Here is a 21,065-nt window from a genome sequence, read left to right as displayed (position 1 = left end):
CTGAGGGGAGTGGGATGTAGTGACTGAGGGGAGTGGGATGTAGTGACTGAGGGGAGTGGGATGTAGTGACTGAGGGGAGTGGCATGCAGTGTCTGAGGGGAGTGGGATGTAGTGACTGAGGGGAGTGGGATGTAGTGACTGAGGGGAGTGGGATGTAGTGACTGAGGGGAGTGGGACGTAGTGATTGAGGGGAGTGGGGAGCAGTGACTCAGGGGAGTGGGTTGTAGTTTTAGAGGGGAGTGTGTTGTAGTTTCAGAGGGGAGTGAGTTGTAGTTTCAGAGGGGAATGGGTTGTAGTTTCAGAGGGGAGTGGGTTGTAGTTTCAGAGGGGAGTGGGATGTTTTGACTGAGGGAAATTTAATCTAGTGAATTTACGTAACCAGCAGATGACCAATTGGAATGATTTCTACTTTGTGTTCTCCCATTTCTCCTCTTTTGTCACAGATCCCAGCACAGCTCCAACTCTTGGACCCAAAGAGGCCTCACTCCCAAATTCCACTGACGCAGGTTCACCAATCGCAACAGAATCTCCAGCCGCAGGTATCAATCTGCTGCTGTTTTTTTTTTACAGGTTTCAACATTCACAAAATATAATGCTTCAATTCCCCACTCGTTTGAGTGAACCTGGTGGCTACGGTCCGTGCTGTCCGACTCTGATCAGTTACTACATCACTCTGCGCTCAGTCGCAGGGTAAAGAATAGGAGGCTGAGACATGTATGGACTGGGAAGAGAGGGATAAAGTTTCTGAGGGGAGTAGTATTTGTGACTGAAGAACTGAGGTGAGTGGGACGCAGTGACAGAGGGGAGTGGGATGTAGTGAGTGAGGGGAGTGGGATGTAGTGAGTGAGGGGAGTGGGATGTAGTGAGTGAGGGGAGTGGGATGTAGTGAGTGAGGGGAGTGGGATGTAGTGACTGAGGGGAGTGTGATGTAGTGACTGAGGGGAGTGGGTTGTAGTGAGTGAGGGGGGTGGGATGTAGTGACTGAGGGGAGTGGGATGTACTGACTGAGGGGAGTGGGATATGGCGACTGAGGGGAGTGGGATGTAGTGACTGAGCGGAGTGGGATGTAATGAGTGAGGGGAGTGGGTTGTAGTTTCAGAGGGGAGTGGGATGTACTGACTGAGGGGAGTGGGATGTAGTGACTGAGGAGAGTGGGATGTAGGATGTAGTGAGTGAGGGGAGTGGGATGTAGTGAGTGAGGGGAGTGGGATGTAGTAAGTGAGGTGAGTGGGATGTAGTAACTGAGGGGAGTGGGATGTAGTGACTGAGGGGAGTGGGATGTCGTGACTGTGGGGAGTGGGATGTAGTGACTGAGGGGAGTGGGATGTAGTGACTGAGGGGAGTGGGATGTAGTGACTCAGGGGAGTGGGATGTAGTGACTGAGGGGAGTGGGATGTAGTGAGTGAGGGGAGTGGGATGAATTGACTGAGGGGAGTGGGATGTAGTGACTGAGGGGAGTGGGATATAGTGACTGAGGGGAGTGGGATGTAGTGACTGAGGGGAGTGGGATGTAGTGACTGAGGGGAGTTCGATGTAGTGACTGAGGGGAGTGGGATGTAGTGACTGAGGGGAGTGGGATGTAGTGACAGAGGGGAGTGGGATGTAGTGACTCAGGGGAGTGGGACGCAGTGACTGAGGGGAGTGGGACGCAGTGACTGAGGGGAGTGGGATGTAGTGACTGAGGGGAGTGCGATGTAGTGACTGAGGGGAGTGGGATGTAGTGACTGAGGGGAGTGGGATGTAGTGACTGAGGGGAGTGGGATGTAGTGACTGAGGGGAGTGGGATTTAGTGACTGAGGGGAGTGGGATGTAGTGACTGAGGGGAGAGGGATGTAGTGACTGAGGGGAGTGGGATGTAGTGAGTGAGGGGAGTGGGATGTAGTGACTGAGGGGAGCGGGATGTAGTGACTGAGGGGAGTGGGATGTAGTGACTGAGGGGAGTGGGATGAAGTGACTGAGGGGAGTGGGATGTAGTGACTGAGGGGAGTCGGATGTAGTGAGTGAGGGGAGTGGGATGTAGTGACTGACGGGAGTGAGGTGTAGTGACTGAGGGGAGTGGGATGTAGTGACTCAGGGGAGTGGGATGTAGTGACTGAGGGGAGTGGGATGTAGTGACTGAGGGGAGTGGGATGTAGTGACTGAGGGGAGAGGGATGTAGTGACTGAGGGGAGTGGGATGTAGTGAGTGAGGGGAGTGGGATGTAGTGACTGAGGGGAGTGGGATGTAGTGACTGAGGGGAGTGGGATGTAGTGACTGAGGGGAGTGAGATGTAGTGACTGAGGGGAGTGGGATGTAGTGACTCAGGTGAGTGGGATGTAGTGACTGAGGGGAGTCGGATGTAGTGAGTGAGGGGAGTGGGATGTAGTGACTGAGGGGAGTGAGATGTAGTGACTGAGGGGAGTGGGATGTAGTGACTCGGGGGAGTGGGATGTAGTGAGTGAGGGGAGTCGGATGTAGAGAGTGAGGGGAGTGGGATGTAGTGATTGACGGGAGTGGGATGTAGTGACTGAGGGAAGTGGGATGTAGTGACTCAGGGGAGTGGGATGTAGTGACTGAGGGGAGTGGGATGTAGTGAGTGAGGGAGTGGGATGTCGTGACTGAGGGGAGTGGGATGCAGTGACTGAGGGGAGTGGTTTGCAGTTTCTGAGGGGAGTGGTTTGCAGTTTCTGAGGGGAGTGGTTTGCAGTTTCTGAGGGGAGTGGTTTGCAGTTTCTGAGGGGAGTGGTTTGCAGTTTCTGAGGGGAGTGGTTTGCAGTTTCTGAGGGGAGTGAGACGTATTGACTGCGGGTAATGGGCGGTAGTGAATTTATGTAACCAGATTACCAATTGAGATGATTTCTACTTTGCGTTCTCCCATTTCTCCTACTTTGGTCACATACCCCAGCACAGCACCAGCTCTGGATCCCAATGAAGTCTCACTCCCAAAATCCACTCACCCAGATTCACAAATCCCAACTGAATTTCCAATCGCATCTATCAATCGGTTGCAGTTTTTAACGTGTTTGAATATATGCAAAATATAATGCTGCAGTTCCCCATTCGGCTGAGTGGCTGTGGTGTCAAAATTCAGTGGTGTCCGACTCCCATTAGTTACTACATCACTCTGCCCCCAGTCACAGAGTAAACATAGGAGGTTGTTCCAGAGGGGTGATCCATGGAGGGACTGAGGTGAGGGGGATAAAGTGTCTGAGGGGAGTTGGATTGGTGACTGAGGGACTCAGGTCAGTTGGACGTAGTGACTGATGGGAGTAGGGTGTAGTGACTGAGGGGAGTGGCATGTAGTGACTGAGGGTAGTGGCATGTAGTGACTGAGGGGAGTGGCATGTAGTGACTGAGGGGAGTGGGGTGTAGTGACTGAGGGGAGTGGCATGTAGTGACTGAGGGGAGTGGCATGTAGTGACTGAGGGGAGTGGGGTGTAGTTACTGAGGGGACTGGGATGTAGTGACTGAGGGGAGTGGGATGTAGTGACTGAGGGGAGTGGGATGTCGTGACTGAGGGGAGTGGGATGTAGTGACTGAGGGGAGTGGGATGTCGTGACTGAGGGGAGTGGGATGTAGTGACTGAGGGGAGTGGGATGTAGTGACTGAGGGGAGTGGGATGTAGTGACTGAGGGGCGTGGGATGTAGTGACTGAGGGGAGTGGCATGTAGTGACTGAGGGGTGTAGGATGTAGTGACTGAGGGGAGTGGCATGTAGTGACTGAGGGTAGTGGCATGTAGTGACTTAGCCGAGTGGGATGTAGTGACTGAGGGGAGTGGGATGTAGAGACTGAGGGGAGTGGCATGTATTGACATAGGGGTGTGGGATGTAGTGAATAAGTGGAGCGGGCTGCAGTAACGGAGGTGAGTGGGATGCAATGACTGTGATGAGTGAGGTGTAGTCACTGAGGGGAGTGTGTTGTAGTGCCTGGGGAAGTTGGATGTACAAAGAACAAAGAACAAAGAAAATTACAGCACAGGAAAAGGCCCTTCGGCCCTCCAAACCTGCAGCGACCATGCTGCCCGACTTAACTTAAACCCTCCACCCTTCCGGGGACCATATCCGTCTATTCCCATCCTGTTCATGGACTTGTCATGACGCCCCTTAAAAGTCACTGCCGTGTCCGCTTCCACTCCCTCCCCTGGTAACGAGCTCCAGGCACCACTACTCTGTGTGATAAATCTGCCTCGTACATCTCCTTTCAACCTTGCTGCTCGCACCTTAAACCTATGCCCCCTAGTTATTGACTCTTCCACCCTGGGAAGAAGCTTCTGACTCTCCAGTCTGTCCATGCCTCGTTAATCTTGTAGACTTCTATCAGGTCGCCCCTCAACCTCCATCGCTCCAGTGAGAACAAAGCAATTTCCCTAAACTCTCCTCATAGCTAACGCCCTCTCCTCATAGCTGTACCCTCTCCAAAGCCTCCACATCCTTCTGGTTGTGTGGCGACCAGAATTGAACACTATATTCCAAGTGCGGCCGAACTAAGGTTCTATAAAGCTGCAAGAGGACTTGCCAATTTTTAAACTCAAACCCCAGGCCGATGAAGGCAAGCATGCCATATGCCTTCTTGACGACCTTCTCCACCTGCATTGCCACTTTCAGTGACCTGTGTACCTGTGCACCCAGATCTCTTTGCCTATCAATATTCTTCAGGGTTCTGCCATTTACTCTATATTTCCTATCTGTATTAGACCTTCCAAAATGCATTACCTCACATTTGTCTGGATTAAACTCCATCTGTCATCTCTCTGACCAAGTCTACAACTGATCTGTATCCTGCTGTGTCCTCTGATGGTCCTCATCACTACCTGCAAATCCAAATACCTTTGTGTCGTCCGCAAACTTACCAATCAATCCAGTTACGGTTTGCTCCAAATCATTTGTATATATTACAAATAGCAAAGGCCCCAGAAATGATCCCTGAGGAACGCCACTTGTCACAACCCTCCATTCTGAAACACACCCTTCCACTGCTAACCTCTGTCTTCTTTGACGGAGCCAGTTTTGTATCCACCTTCCCAGCTCACATCTGATCCCATGCAACTTCACCTTCTGCACCAGTCTGCCATGAGGGAGCTTGTCAAAGGCCTTACTGAAGTCCATGTCGAAAACATCCACTGCCCTACCCTCATCAATCATCTTCGTCACTTCCTCGAAAAACTCAATTGACTTCGTGAGACACGACCTCCCCTTCACAAAACCATGATGCCTCTCGCGAATACGTCCACTTATTTCCAAGTGGGAGTAAAGCCTGTCTCGAAGAATCCTCTCCAATAATTTCCCTACCACGGATGTAAGAATCACCGGCCTGTAATTTCCTGGATTATTCTTGCGACCCTTCTTTAACAAAGGAACAACATTGGCTATTCTGCAAGTTTTTGGGACCTCCCTGCAGCCAGTGAGGATAGAAAGATTTATCTCAAGGCCCCAGCAATTTCCTCCCTTGCCTCTCTCAGTATTCTGCGTATATCCCATGAGGCCCTGGGGACTTGTCTAGCTTAATGTTTCTCAAGAAACACAATACCCCCTCCTATTTGATCTCAACATGACTCAAATTATCTACACATCCTTTCCCAGACTCATCATCCACCAAGTCCTTCTCTTTGGTGAATACTGACGCAAAGTACTCATTTAGTACCTCGCCCATTTCCTCTGGCTCCACACATAGATTCCCTCCCTTGTACTTGAGTGGGCCAACCCTCTCCCTGGCTACCTCTTGCTCTTTATATATGTATAAAAAGCCTTGGGATTTTCCTTAACCCTGCTGGCCAATGCTTTTTCATGACCCCCTTTTAGCCCTTCTAACACCTTGCTTTAGTTTCTTTCGACTTTCATTGTATTCCACAATTGCTTCGTGCGTTCCCAACCAAATAGCTTTGACAAATGCTTCATTGTTCTCTTTGACGAGGCTCACAATATCTTTCGTTATCCAATATCTCTAGTTATGTAGTGAGTCAGGGGAGTGTGATGTAGTGACTGAGGGGAGTGGGATGTAGTGACTGAGGGGAGTGGGATGTAGTGGCAGAGGGGAGTGGGATGTAGTGGCAGAGGGGAGTGGGATGTAGTGGCAGAGGGGAGTGGGATGTAGTGACTGAGGGGAGTGGGATTTAGTGACTGAGGGGAGTGGGATGTCGTGACTGAGGGGAGTGGGATTTAGTGACTGAGGGGAGTGGGATGTAGTGACTGAGGGGAGTGGGATGTAGTGACTGAGGGGAGGGGGATGTAGTGACTGAGGGGAGTGGGATGTCGTGACTGAGGGGAGTGGGATGTAGTGACTGAGGGGAGTGGGATGTAGTGACTGAGGGGAGTGGGATGTAGTAACTGAGGGGAGTGGGGAGCAGTGACTCAGGGGAGTGGGTTGTCGTTTCAGAGGGGAGTGGGTTGTAGTTTCAGAGGGGAGTGTGTTGTAGTTTCAGAGGGGAGTGAGATGTAGTTTCAGAGGGTAGTGTGTTGTAGTTTCAGAGGGGAGTGGGATGTAGTTTCAGAGGGGAGTGGGATGTAGTTTCAGAGGGGAGTGTGTTGTAGTTTCAGAGGGGAGTGGGTTGTAGTTTCAGAGGGGAGTGGGATGTAGTTTCAGAGGGGGGTGGGATGTAGTTTCAGAGGGGAGTGGGATGTAGTTTCAGAGGGGAGTGGGATGTAGTTTCAGAGGGGAGTGGGATGTAGTTTCAGAGGGGAGTGGGATGTAGTTTCAGAGGGGAGTGGGATGTTTTGACTGAGGGAAATCTGATGTATGAATTTAGGTAACCAGCAGATGACCAATTGGAATGATTTCTACTTTGTGTTCACCCATTTCTCCTCTTTTGTCACAGATCCCAGCACAGCTCCAACTCTTGGACCCAAAGAGGCCTCACTCTCAAATTCCACTGACGCAGGTTCACCAATCGCAGCAGAATCTCCAGCCGCAGGTATCAATCTGCTGCTGTTTTTTTTTAACAGGTTTCAACATTCACAAAATATAATGCTTCAATTCCCCACTCGGTTGAGTGGGCTTGGTGGCTATGGTCAGTGCTGTCCGACTCTGATCAGTTACTACATCACTCTGCGCTCAGTCGCAGGGTAAAGAATAGGAGGCTGAGACATGTATGGACTGGGAAGAGAGGGATAAAGTTTCTGAGGGGAGTAGTATTTGTGACTGAAGAACTGAAGTGAGTGGGACGCAGTGACAGAGGGGAGGGGACGCAGTGACAGAGGGGAGTGGGATGTAGTGACTGAGGGGAGTGGGATGTAGTGACTGAGGGGAGTGGGATGTAGTGACTGAGGGGAGTGGGATGTAGTGACTGAGGGGAGTGGGATGTAGTGACTGAGGGGAGTGGGATGTAGTGACTGAGGGGAGTGGGATGTAGTGAGTGAGGGGAGTGGGATGTAGTGACTGAGGGGAGTGGGATGTAGTGACTGAGGGGAGTGGGATGTAGTGACTGAGGGGAGTGGGATGTACTGACTGAGGGGAGTGGGATATGGTGACTGAGGCGAGTGGGATGCAGTGACTGAGCGGAGTGGGTTATAGTTTCAGAGGGGAGTGGGATGTAGTGAGTGAGGGGAGTGGGATGTAGTGAGTGAGCGGAGTGGGATGTAGTGAGTGAGGGGAGTGGGATTTAGTGAGTGAGGGGAGTGGGATGTAGTGAGTGAGGGGAGTGGGATGTAGTGAGTGAGGGGAGTGGGATGTAGTGACTGAGGGGAGTGGCATGTAGTGACTGAGGGGAGTGGCATGTAGTGACTGAGGGGAGTGGGGTGTAGTTATGGAGGGGACTGGGATGTAGTGACTGAGGGGAGTGGGATGTAGTGACTGAGGGGAGTGGGATGTCGTGACTGAGGGGAGTGGGATGTAGTGACTGAGGGGAGTGGGATGTCGTGACTGAGGGGAGTGGGATGTAGTGACTGAGGGGAGTGGGATGTAGTGACTGAGGGGAGTGGGATGTAGTGACTGAGGGGCGTGGGATGTAGTGACTGAGGGGAGTGGCATGTAGTGACTGAGGGGTGTAGGATGTAGTGACTGAGGGGAGTGGCATGTAGTGACTGAGGGTAGTGGCATGTAGTGACTTAGCCGAGTGGGATGTAGTGACTGAGGGGAGTGGGATGTAGAGACTGAGGGGAGTGGCATGTATTGACATAGGGGTGTGGGATGTAGTGAATAAGTGGAGCGGGCTGCAGTAACGGAGGTGAGTGGGATGCAATGACTGTGATGAGTGAGGTGTAGTCACTGAGGGGAGTGTGTTGTAGTGCCTGGGGAAGTTGGATGTACAAAGAACAAAGAACAAAGAAAATTACAGCACAGGAAAAGGCCCTTCGGCCCTCCAACCCTGCAGCGACCATGCTGCCCGACTTAACTTAAACCCTCCACCCTTCCGGGGACCATATCCGTCTATTCCCATCCTGTTCATGGACTTGTCATGACGCCCCTTAAAAGTCACTGCCGTGTCCGCTTCCACTCCCTCCCCTGGTAACGAGCTCCAGGCACCACTACTCTGTGTGATAAATCTGCCTCGTACATCTCCTTTCAACCTTGCTGCTCGCACCTTAAACCTATGCCCCCTAGTTATTGACTCTTCCACCCTGGGAAGAAGCTTCTGACTCTCCAGTCTGTCCATGCCTCGTTAATCTTGTAGACTTCTATCAGGTCGCCCCTCAACTTCCATCGCTCCAGTGAGAACAAAGCAATTTCCCTAAACTCTCCTCATAGCTAACGCCCTCTCCTCATAGCTGTACCCTCTCCAAAGCCTCCACATCCTTCTGGTTGTGTGGCGACCAGAATTGAACACTATATTCCAAGTGCGGCCGAACTAAGGTTCTATAAAGCTGCAAGAGGACTTGCCAATTTTTAAACTCAAACCCCAGGCCGATGAAGGCAAGCATGTCATATGCCTTCTTGACGACCTTCTCCACCTGCATTGCCACTTTCAGTGACCTGTGTACCTGTGCACCCAGATCTCTTTGCCTATCAATATTCTTCAGGGTTCTGCCATTTACTCTATATTTCCTATCTGTATTAGACCTTCCAAAATGCATTACCTCACATTTGTCTGGATTAAACTCCATCTGTCATCTCTCTGACCAAGTCTACAACTGATCTGTATCCTGCTGTGTCCTCTGATGGTCCTCATCACTACCTGCAAATCCAAATACCTTTGTGTCGTCCGCAAACTTACCAATCAATCCAGTTACGGTTTGCTCCAAATCATTTGTATATATTACAAACAGCAAAGGCCCCAGAAATGATCCCTGAGGAACGCCACTTGTCACAACCCTCCATTCTGAAACACACCCTTCCACTGCTAACCTCTGTCTTCTTTGACGGAGCCAGTTTTGTATCCACCTTCCCAGCTCACATCTGATCCCATGCAACTTCACCTTCTGCACCAGTCTGCCATGAGGGAGCTTGTCAAAGGCCTTACTGAAGTCCATGTCGAAAACATCCACTGCCCTACCCTCATCAATCATCTTCGTCACTTCCTCGAAAAACTCAATTGACTTCGTGAGACACGACCTCCCCTTCACAAAACCATGATGCCTCTCGCGAATACGTCCACTTATTTCCAAGTGGGAGTAAAGCCTGTCTCGAAGAATCCTCTCCAATAATTTCCCTACCACGGATGTAAGAATCACCGGCCTGTAATTTCCTGGATTATTCTTGCGACCCTTCTTTAACAAAGGAACAACATTGGCTATTCTGCAAGTTTTTGGGACCTCCCTGCAGCCAGTGAGGATAGAAAGATTTATCTCAAGGCCCCAGCAATTTCCTCCCTTGCCTCTCTCAGTATTCTGCGTATATCCCATGAGGCCCTGGGGACTTGTCTAGCTTAATGTTTCTCAAGAAACACAATACCCCCTCCTATTTGATCTCAACATGACTCAAATTATCTACACATCCTTTCCCAGACTCATCATCCACCAAGTCCTTCTCTTTGGTGAATACTGACGCAAAGTACTCATTTAGTACCTCGCCCATTTCCTCTGGCTCCACACATAGATTCCCTCCCTTGTACTTGAGTGGGCCAACCCTCTCCCTGGCTACCTCTTGCTCTTTATATATGTATAAAAAGCCTTGGGATTTTCCTTAACCCTGCTGGCCAATGCTTTTTCATGACCCCCTTTTAGCCCTTCTAACACCTTGCTTTAGTTTCTTTCGACTTTCATTGTATTCCACAATTGCTTCGTGCGTTCCCAACCAAATAGCTTTGACAAATGCTTCATTGTTCTCTTTGACGAGGCTCACAATATCTTTCGTTATCCAATATCTCTAGTTATGTAGTGAGTCAGGGGAGTGTGATGTAGTGACTGAGGGGAGTGGGATGTAGTGACTGAGGGGAGTGGGATGTAGTGGCAGAGGGGAGTGGGATGTAGTGGCAGAGGGGAGTGGGATGTAGTGGCAGAGGGGAGTGGGATGTAGTGACTGAGGGGAGTGGGATTTAGTGACTGAGGGGAGTGGGATGTCGTGACTGAGGGGAGTGGGATTTAGTGACTGAGGGGAGTGGGATGTAGTGACTGAGGGGAGTGGGATGTAGTGACTGAGGGGAGGGGGATGTAGTGACTGAGGGGAGTGGGATGTCGTGACTGAGGGGAGTGGGATGTGGTGACTGAGGGGAGTGGGATGTAGTGACTGAGGGGAGTGGGATGTAGTAACTGAGGGGAGTGGGGAGCAGTGACTCAGGGGAGTGGGTTGTCGTTTCAGAGGGGAGTGGGTTGTAGTTTCAGAGGGGAGTGTGTTGTAGTTTCAGAGGGGAGTGAGATGTAGTTTCAGAGGGTAGTGTGTTGTAGTTTCAGAGGGGAGTGGGATGTAGTTTCAGAGGGGAGTGGGATGTAGTTTCAGAGGGGAGTGTGTTGTAGTTTCAGAGGGGAGTGGGTTGTAGTTTCAGAGGGGAGTGGGATGTAGTTTCAGAGGGGGGTGGGATGTAGTTTCAGAGGGGAGTGGGATGTAGTTTCAGAGGGGAGTGGGATGTAGTTTCAGAGGGGAGTGGGATGTAGTTTCAGAGGGGAGTGGGATGTAGTTTCAGAGGGGAGTGGGGTGTTTTGACTGAGGGAAATCTGATGTATGAATTTAGGTAACCAGCAGATGACCAATTGGAATGATTTCTACTTTGTGTTCACCCATTTCTCCTCTTTTGTCACAGATCCCAGCACAGCTCCAACTCTTGGACCCAAAGAGGCCTCACTCTCAAATTCCACTGACGCAGGTTCACCAATCGCAGCAGAATCTCCAGCCGCAGGTATCAATCTGCTGCTGTTTTTTTTTAACAGGTTTCAACATTCACAAAATATAATGCTTCAATTCCCCACTCGGTTGAGTGGGCTTGGTGGCTATGGTCAGTGCTGTCCGACTCTGATCAGTTACTACATCACTCTGCGCTCAGTCGCAGGGTAAAGAATAGGAGGCTGAGACATGTATGGACTGGGAAGAGAGGGATAAAGTTTCTGAGGGGAGTAGTATTTGTGACTGAAGAACTGAAGTGAGTGGGACGCAGTGACAGAGGGGAGGGGACGCAGTGACAGAGGGGAGTGGGATGTAGTGACTGAGGGGAGTGGGATGTAGTGACTGAGGGGAGTGGGATGTAGTGACTGAGGGGAGTGGGATGTAGTGACTGAGGGGAGTGGGATGTAGTGACTGAGGGGAGTGGGATGTAGTGACTGAGGGGAGTGGGATGTAGTGAGTGAGGGGAGTGGGATGTAGTGACTGAGGGGAGTGGGATGTAGTGACTGAGGGGAGTGGGATGTAGTGACTGAGGGGAGTGGGATGTACTGACTGAGGGGAGTGGGATATGGTGACTGAGGCGAGTGGGATGCAGTGACTGAGCGGAGTGGGTTATAGTTTCAGAGGGGAGTGGGATGTAGTGAGTGAGGGGAGTGGGATGTAGTGAGTGAGCGGAGTGGGATGTAGTGAGTGAGGGGAGTGGGATTTAGTGAGTGAGGGGAGTGGGATGTAGTGAGTGAGGGGAGTGGGATGTAGTGAGTGAGGGGAGTGGGATGTAGTGACTGAGGGGTGTAGGATGTAGTGACTGAGGGGAGTGGCATGTAGTGACTGAGGGTAGTGGCATGTAGTGACTTAGCCGAGTGGGATGTAGTGACTGAGGGGAGTGGGATGTAGAGACTGAGGGGAGTGGCATGTATTGACATAGGGGTGTGGGATGTAGTGAATAAGTGGAGCGGGCTGCAGTAACGGAGGTGAGTGGGATGCAATGACTGTGATGAGTGAGGTGTAGTCACTGAGGGGAGTGTGTTGTAGTGCCTGGGGAATTTGGATGTACAAAGAACAAAGAACAAAGAAAATTACAGCACAGGAAAAGGCCCTTCGGCCCTCCAAACCTGCAGCGACCATGCTGCCCGACTTAACTTAAACCCTCCACCCTTCCGGGGACCATATCCGTCTATTCCCATCCTATTCATGGACTTGTCATGACGCCCCTTAAAAGTCACTGCCGTGTCCGCTTCCATTCCCTCCCCTGGTAACGAGCTCCAGGCACCACTACTCTGTGTGATAAATCTGCCTCGTACATCTCCTTTCAACCTTGCTGCTCGCACCTTAAACCTATGCCCCCTAGTTATTGACTCTTCCACCCTGGGAAGAAGCTTCTGACTCTCCAGTCTGTCCATGCCTCGTTAATCTTGTAGACTTCTATCAGGTCGCCCCTCAACTTCCATCGCTCCAGTGAGAACAAAGCAATTTCCCTAAACTCTCCTCATAGCTAACGCCCTCTCCTCATAGCTGTACCCTCTCCAAAGCCTCCACATCCTTCTGGTTGTGTGGCGACCAGAATTGAACACTATATTCCAAGTGCGGCCGAACTAAGGTTCTATAAAGCTGCAAGAGGACTTGCCAATTTTTAAACTCAAACCCCAGGCCGATGAAGGCAAGCATGTCATAGAACATAGAACATAGAAAGCCACAGCACAAACAGGCCCTTCGGCCCACAAGTTGCGCCGATCACATCCCCACCTCTAGGCCTATCTATAGCCCTCAATCCCATTAAATCCCATGTACTCATCCAGAAGTCTCTTAAAAGACCCCAACGAGTTTGGCTCCACCACCACCGACGTCAGCCGATTCCACTCACCCACCACCCTCTGAGTGAAAAACTTACCCCTGACATCCCCCCTGTACCTACCCCCCAGCACCTTAAACCTGTGTCCTCTCGTAGCAACCATTTCAGCCCTTGGAAATAGCCTCTGAGAGTCCACCCTATCCAGACCCCTCAACATCTTGTAAACCTCTATCAGGTCACCTCTCATCCTTCGTCTCTCCAGGGAGAAGAGACCAAGCTCCCTCAACCTATCCTCATAAGGCATGCCCCCCAATCCAGGCAACATCCTTGTAAATCTCCTCTGCACCCTTTCAATCGCTTCAACATCTTTCCTGTAATGAGGTGACCAGAACTGCGCGCAGTACTCCAAGTGGGGTCTAACCAGGGTCCTATAAAGCTGCAGCATTATCTCCCGACTCCTAAACTCAATCCCTCGATTAATGAAGGCTAGTACGCCATACGCCTTCTTGACCGCATCCTCCACCTGCGAGGCCGATTTAAGAGTCCTATGGACCCGGACCCCAAGGTCCTTCTGATCCTCTACACTGCTAAGAATGGTACCCTTCATTTTATACTGCTGCTCCATCCCATTGGATCTGCCAAAATGGATCACTACACACTTATCCGGGTTGAAGTCCATCTGCCACTTCTCCGCCCAGTCTTGCATTCTATCTATGTCTCGCTGCAACTTCTGACATCCCTCCAAACTATCCACAACACCACCTACCTTGGTGTCGTCAGCAAACTTACCAACCCATCCCTCCACTTCCTCATCCAGGTCATTTATGAAAATGACAAACAGCAAGGGTCCCAGAACAGATCCCTGGGGCACTCCACTGGTCACTGACCTCCACGCAGAGAAAGACCCCTCCACAGCCACTCTCTGCCTTCTGCAGGCAAGCCAGTTCTGGATCCACAAGGCAACAGCCCCTTGGATCCCATGCCCTCTCACTTTCTCAAGAAGTCTTGCATGGGGGACCTTATCGAACGCTTTGCTGAAGTCCATATAGACCACATCCACCGCTCTTCCTTCGTCAATGTGCTTGGTCACATTTTCAAAGAACTCAACCAGGCTCGTAAGGCACGACCTGCCCCTGACAAAGCCGTGCTGACTACTTTTGATCATACTAAACTTCTCTAGATGATCATAAATCCTGTCTCTCAGGATCCTCTCCATCAACTTACCAACCACTGAGGTTAGACTCACCGGTCGGTATGCCTTCTTGACGACCTTCTCCACCTGCATTGCCACTTTCAGTGACCTGTGTACCTGTGCACCCAGATCTCTTTGCCTATCAATATTCTTCAGGGTTCTGCCATTTACTCTATATTTCCTATCTGTATTAGACCTTCCAAAATGCATTACCTCACATTTGTCTGGATTAAACTCCATCTGTCATCTCTCTGACCAAGTCTACAACTGATCTGTATCCTGCTGTGTCCTCTGATGGTCCTCATCACTACCTGCAAATCCAAATACCTTTGTGTCGTCCGCAAACTTACCAATCAATCCAGTTACGGTTTGCTCCAAATCATTTGTATATATTACAAACAGCAAAGGCCCCAGAAATGATCCCTGAGGAACGCCACTTGTCACAACCCTCCATTCTGAAACACACCCTTCCACTGCTAACCTCTGTCTTCTTTGACGGAGCCAGTTTTGTATCCACCTTCCCAGCTCACATCTGATCCCATGCAACTTCACCTTCTGCACCAGTCTGCCATGAGGGAGCTTGTCAAAGGCCTTACTGAAGTCCATGTCGAAAACATCCACTGCCCTACCCTCATCAATCATCTTCGTCACTTCCTCGAAAAACTCAATTGACTTCGTGAGACACGACCTCCCCTTCACAAAACCATGATGCCTCTCGCGAATACGTCCACTTATTTCCAAGTGGGAGTAAAGCCTGTCTCGAAGAATCCTCTCCAATAATTTCCCTACCACGGATGTAAGAATCACCGGCCTGTAATTTCCTGGATTATTCTTGCGACCCTTCTTTAACAAAGGAACAACATTGGCTATTCTGCAAGTTTTTGGGACCTCCCTGCAGCCAGTGAGGATAGAAAGATTTATCTCAAGGCCCCAGCAATTTCCTCCCTTGCCTCTCTCAGTATTCTGCGTATATCCCATGAGGCCCTGGGGACTTGTCTAGCTTAATGTTTCTCAAGAAACACAATACCCCCTCCTATTTGATCTCAACATGACTCAAATTATCTACACATCCTTTCCCAGACTCATCATCCACCAAGTCCTTCTCTTTGGTGAATACTGACGCAAAGTACTCATTTAGTACCTCGCCCATTTCCTCTGGCTCCACACATAGATTCCCTCCCTTGTACTTGAGTGGGCCAACCCTCTCCCTGGCTACCTCTTGCTCTTTATATATGTATAAAAAGCCTTGGGATTTTCCTTAACCATGCTGGCCAATGCTTTTTCATGACCCCCTTTTAGCCCTTCTAACACCTTGCTTTAGTTTCTTTCGACTTTCATTGTATTCCACAATTGCTTCGTGCGTTCCCAACCAAATAGCTTTGACAAATGCTTCATTGTTCTCTTTGACGAGGCTCACAATATCTTTCGTTATCCAATATCTCTAGTTATGTAGTGAGTCAGGGGAGTGTGATGTAGTGACTGAGGGGAGTGGGATGTAGTGACTGAGGGGAGTGGGATGTAGTGGCAGAGGGGAGTGGGATGTAGTGGCAGAGGGGAGTGGGATGTAGTGGCAGAGGGGAGTGCGATGTAGTGACTGAGGGGAGTGGGATTAAGTGACTGAGGGGAGTGGGATGTCGTGACTGAGGGGAGTGGGATTTAGTGACTGAGGGGAGTGGGATGTAGTGACTGAGGGGAGTGGGATGTAGTGAGTGAGGGGAGTGGGATGTAGTGACTGAGGGGAGTGGGATGTAGTGACTGAGGGGAGTGGGATGTAGTGACTGAGGGGAGTGGGATGTACTGACTGAGGGGAGTGGGATATGGTGACTGAGGGGAGTGGGATGCAGTGACTGAGCGGAGTGGGTTATAGTTTCAGAGGGGAGTGGGATGTAGTGAGTGAGGGGAGTGGGATGTAGTGAGTGAGCGGAGTGGGCTGTAGTGAGTGAGGGGAGTGGGACTTAGTGAGTGAGGGGAGTGGGATGTAGTGAGTGAGGGGAGTGGGATGTAGTGAGTGACGGGAGTGGGATGTAGTGAGTGAGGGGAGTGGAATGTAGTGACTGAGGGGAGTGAGATGTAGTGACTGAGGGGAGTGGGATGTAGTGACTGAGGGGAGTGGGATGTAGTGACTGAGGGGAGTGGGATCTAGTGACTGAGGGGGGTGGGATGTCGTGACTGAGGGGAGTGGGATGCAGAGACTGAGGGGAGTGGGATGTTGTGACTGAGGGGAGTGGGATGTAGTGACTGAGGGGAGTGGGATGTAGTGACTGAGGGGAGTGGGATGTAGTGACTGAGGGGAGTGGGATGTAGTGACTGAGGGGAGTGGGATGTCGTGACTGAGGGGAGTGGGATGTCGTGACTGAGGGGAGTGGGATGTAGTGACTGAGGGGAGTGGGATGTAGTGACTGATTAGAGTGGGATGTAGTGACTGAGGGGATTGGGATGGAGTGACTGAGGGGTTTGGGGAGCAGTGACTCGGGGAGTGGGTTGTAGTTTCAGAGGGGAGTGGGATGTAGTTTCAGAGGGGAGTGGGATGTAGTTTCAGAGGGGAGTGGGTTGTAGTTTCAGAGGGGAGTGGGTTGTAGTTTCAGAGGGGAGTGGGATGTTTTGACTGAGGGAAATCTGATGTAGTGAATTTACGTAACCAGCAGATGACCAATTGGAATGATTTCTACTTTGTGTACTCCCATTTCTCCTCTTTTGTCACAGATCCCAGCACAGCTCCAACTCTTGGACCCAAAGAGGCCTCACTCCCAAATTCCACTGACGCAGGTTCACCAATCGCAGCAGAATCTCCAGCCGCAGGTATCAATCTGATGCTGTTTTCTTTTTACAGGTTTCAACATTCACAAAATATAATGCTTCAATTCCCCACTCGGTTGAGTGGGCTTGGTGGCTATGGTCAGTGCTGTCCGACTCTGATCAGTTACTACATCACTCTGCGCTCAGACGCAGGGTAAAGAATAGGAGGCTGAGACATGTATGGACTGGGAAGAGAGGGATAAAGTTTCTGAGGGGAGTTGTATTTGTGACTGAAGAACTGAGGTGAGTGGCACGCAGTGTCAGAGGGGAGTGGGATGTAGTGAGTGAGGGGAGTGGGATGTAGTGAGTGAGGGGAGTGGGATGTAGTGAGTGAGGGGAGTGGGATGTAGTGACTGAGGGGAATGGGATGTACTGATTGAGGGGAGTGGGATGTTGTGGCTGAGGAGAGTGGGATGTAGGATGTAGTGAGTGAGGGGAGTGGGATGTAGTGACTGAGGGGAGTGGGATGTAGTGACTGAAGGGAGTGGGATGTAGTGACTGAGGGGAGTGGGATGTAGTGACTGAGGGGAGTGGGATGTAGTGACTGAGGGGAGTGGGATGAAGTGAGTGAGGTGAGTGGGATGTAGTGAGTGAGGGGAGTGGGATGTAGTGACTGAAGGGAGTGGGATGTAGTGACTGAGGGGAGTGGGATGTAGTGACTGAGGGGAGTGGGATGTAGTGACTGAGGGGAGTGGGATGAAGTGAGTGAGGTGAGTGGGATGTAGTGAGTGAGGGGAGTGGGATGTAGTGACTGAGGGGAGTGGGATGTATTGACTGAGGGGAGTGGGATGTAGTGACTGAGGGGAGTGGGATGTAGTGACTGAGGGGAGTGGCATGTAGTGACTGAGGGGAGTGGGATGTAGTGACTCAGGGTAGTGGGACAGAGTGACTGAAGGGAGTGGGATGTAGTGACTGAGGGGAGTGGGATGCAGTGACTGAGGGGAGTGGGATGTAGTGACTGAGGTTAGTGGGATGTAGTGACTGAGGGGAGTGGGATGTAGTGACTGAGGGGAGTGGGATGTCGTGACTGAGGGGAGAGGGATTTAGTGAGTGAGGGGAGTGCGATGTTGTGACTGAGGCGAGTGGGATGGAGTGACTGAGGGGAGTGGGATGTATTGACTGAGGGGAGTGGGATGTAGTGACTGAGGGGAGTGAGATGTAGTGACTGAGGTGAGTGAGATGTAGTGACTCAGGGGAGTGGGATGGAGTGACTGAGGGGAGTGGGATGTAGTGAGTGAGGGGAGTGGGATGTAGTGACTGACGGGAGTGGGAAGTAGTGACTGAGGGAAGTGGGATGTAGTGACTCAGGGGAGTGGGATGTAGTGAGTGAGGGGAGTGGGATGTAGTGAGTGAGGGGAGTGGGATGTCGTGACTGAGGAGAGTGGGATGTAGTGACTGAGGGGAGTGGTTTGCAGTTTCTGAGGGGAGTCGTTTGCAGTTTCTGAGGGGAGTGGTTTGCAGTTTGTGAGGGGAGTGGTTTGCAGTTTCTGAGGGGAGTGGTTTGCAGTTTCTGAGGGGAGTGGTTTGCAGTTTCTGAGGGGAGTGGTTTGCAGTTTCTGAGGGGAGTGAGACGTATTGACTGCGGGTAATGGGCGGTCGTGAATTTATGGAACCAGATTACCAATTGAGATGATTTCTCCTTTGTGTTCTCCCATTTCTCCTACTTTGGTCACAGACCCCAGCACAGCACCAACTCTGGATCCCAATGATGTCTCACTCCCAAAATCCACTCACCCAGATTCACAAATCCCAACTGAATTTCCAATCGCATCTATCAATCGGTTGCAGTTTTTAACGTGTTTGAATATATGCAAAATATAATGCTGCAGTTCCCCATTCGGCTGAGTGGCTGTGGTGTCAAAATTCAGTGGTGTCCGACTCCCATTAGTTACTACATCATTCTGCCCCCAGTCCCAGAGTAAACATAGGAGGTTGTTACAGAGGGGTGAAGCATGGAGAGACTGAGGTGAGGGGGATAAAGTGTCTGAGGGGAGTTGGATTGGTGACTGAGGGACTGAGGTCAGTTGGACGTAGTGACTGATGGGAGTAGGGTGTAGTGACTGAGGGGAGTGGCATGTAGTGACTGAGGGGAGTGGCATGTAGTGACTGAGGGGAGTGGGGTGTCGTGACTGAGGGGACTGGGATGTAGTGACTGAGGGGAGTGGCATGTAGTGACTGAGGGGAGTGGGATGTAGTGACTGAGGGGAGTGGGATGTAGTGACTGAGGGGCGTGGGATGTATTGACTGAGGGGAGTGACATGTAGTGACTGAGGGGTGTGGGATGTAGTGACTGAGGGGAGTGGCATGTAGTGACTGAGCCGAGTGGGATGTAGTGACTGAGGGGAGTGGGATGTCGAGACTGAGGGGAGTGGCATGTATTGACATAGGGTTGTGGGATGTAGTGACTGAGTGGAGCGGGATGCAGTAACGGAGGTGAGTGGGATGCAATGACTGTGATGAGTGAGGTGTAGTCACTGAGGGGAGTGTGTTGTAGTGCCTGGGGAAGTTGGTTGTACAAAGAACAAAGAACAAAGAAAATTACAGCACAGGAAAAGGCCCTTCGGCCCTCCAAACCTGCAGCGACCATGCTGCCCGACTTAACTTAAACCCTCCACCCTTCCGGGGACCATATCCGTCTATTCCCATCCTATTCATGGACTTGTCATGACGCCCCTTAAAAGTCACTGCCGTGTCCGCTTCCACTCCCTCCCCTGGTAACGAGCTCCAGGCACCACTACTCTGTGTGATAAATCTGCCTCGTACATCTACTTTCAACCTTGCTGCTCGCACCTTAAACCTATGCCCCCTAGTTATTGACTCTTCCACCCTGGGAAAAAGCTTCTGACTCTCCAGTCTGTGCATGCCTCGTTAACCTTGTAGACTTCTATCAGGTCGTCCCTCAACCTCCATCGCTCCAGTGAGAACAAAGCAATTTCCCTAAACTCTCCTCATAGCTAACGCCCTCTCCTCATAGCTGTACCCTCTCCAATGCCTCCACATTCTTCTGGTTGTGTGGCGACCAGAATTGAACACTATATTCCAAGTGCGGCCGAACTAAGGTTCTATAAAGCTGCAAGAGGACTTGCCAATTTTTAAACTCAAACCCCAGGCCGATGAAGGGAAGCATGCCATATGCCTTCTTGACGACCTTCTCCACCTGCATAGCCACTTTCAGTGACCTGTGTACCTGTGCACCCAGATCTCTTTGCCTATCAATATTCTTCAGGGTTCTGCCATTTACTCTATATTTCCTATCTGTATTAGACCTTCCTAAATGCATTACCTCACATTTGTCTGGATTAAACTCCATCTGTCATCTCTCTGACCAAGTCTACAACTGATCTGTATCCTGCTGTGTCCTCTGATGGTCCTCATCACTACCTGCAAATCCAAATACCTTTGTGTCGTCCGCAAACTTACCAATCAATCCAGTTACGGTTTGCTCCAAATCATTTATATATATTACAAACAGCAAAGGCCCCAGAAATGATCCCTGAGGAACGCCACTTGTCACAACCCTCCATTCTGAAACACACCCTTCCACTGCTAACTTCTGTCTTCTTTGACGGAGCCAGTTTTGCATCTACCTTCCCAGCTCACATCTGATCCCATGCAACTTCACCTTCTGCACCAGTCTGCCATGAGGGAGCTTGTCAAAGGCCTTACTGAAGTCCATGTCGAAAACATCCACTGCCCTACCCTCATCAATCATCTTCGTCACTTCCTCGAAAAACTCAATTGACTTCGTGAGACACGACCTCCCCTTCACAAAACCATGATGCCTCTCGCGAATACGTCCACTTATTTCCAAGTGGGAGTAAAGCCTGTCTCGAAGAATCCTCTCCAATAATTTCCCTACCACTGATGAAAGTATCACCGGCCTGCAATTTCCTGGATTATTCTTGCGACCCTTCTTTAACAAAGGAACAACATTGGCTATTCTGCAAGTTTTTGGGACCTCCCTGCAGCCAGTGAGGATAGAAAGATTTATCTCAAGGCCCCAGCAATTTCCTCCCTTGCCTCTCTCAGTATTCTGGGTATATCCCATGAGGCCCTGGGGACTTGTCTAGCTTAATGTTTCTCAAGAAACACAATACCCCCTCCTTTTTGATCTCAACATGACT

Source organism: Mustelus asterias, unplaced genomic scaffold (genome assembly GCF_964213995.1).
Source record: "Mustelus asterias unplaced genomic scaffold, sMusAst1.hap1.1 HAP1_SCAFFOLD_306, whole genome shotgun sequence".
Lineage (NCBI taxonomy): Eukaryota > Metazoa > Chordata > Chondrichthyes > Carcharhiniformes > Triakidae > Mustelus > Mustelus asterias.
This window is presented reverse-complemented; position numbering follows the sequence as displayed.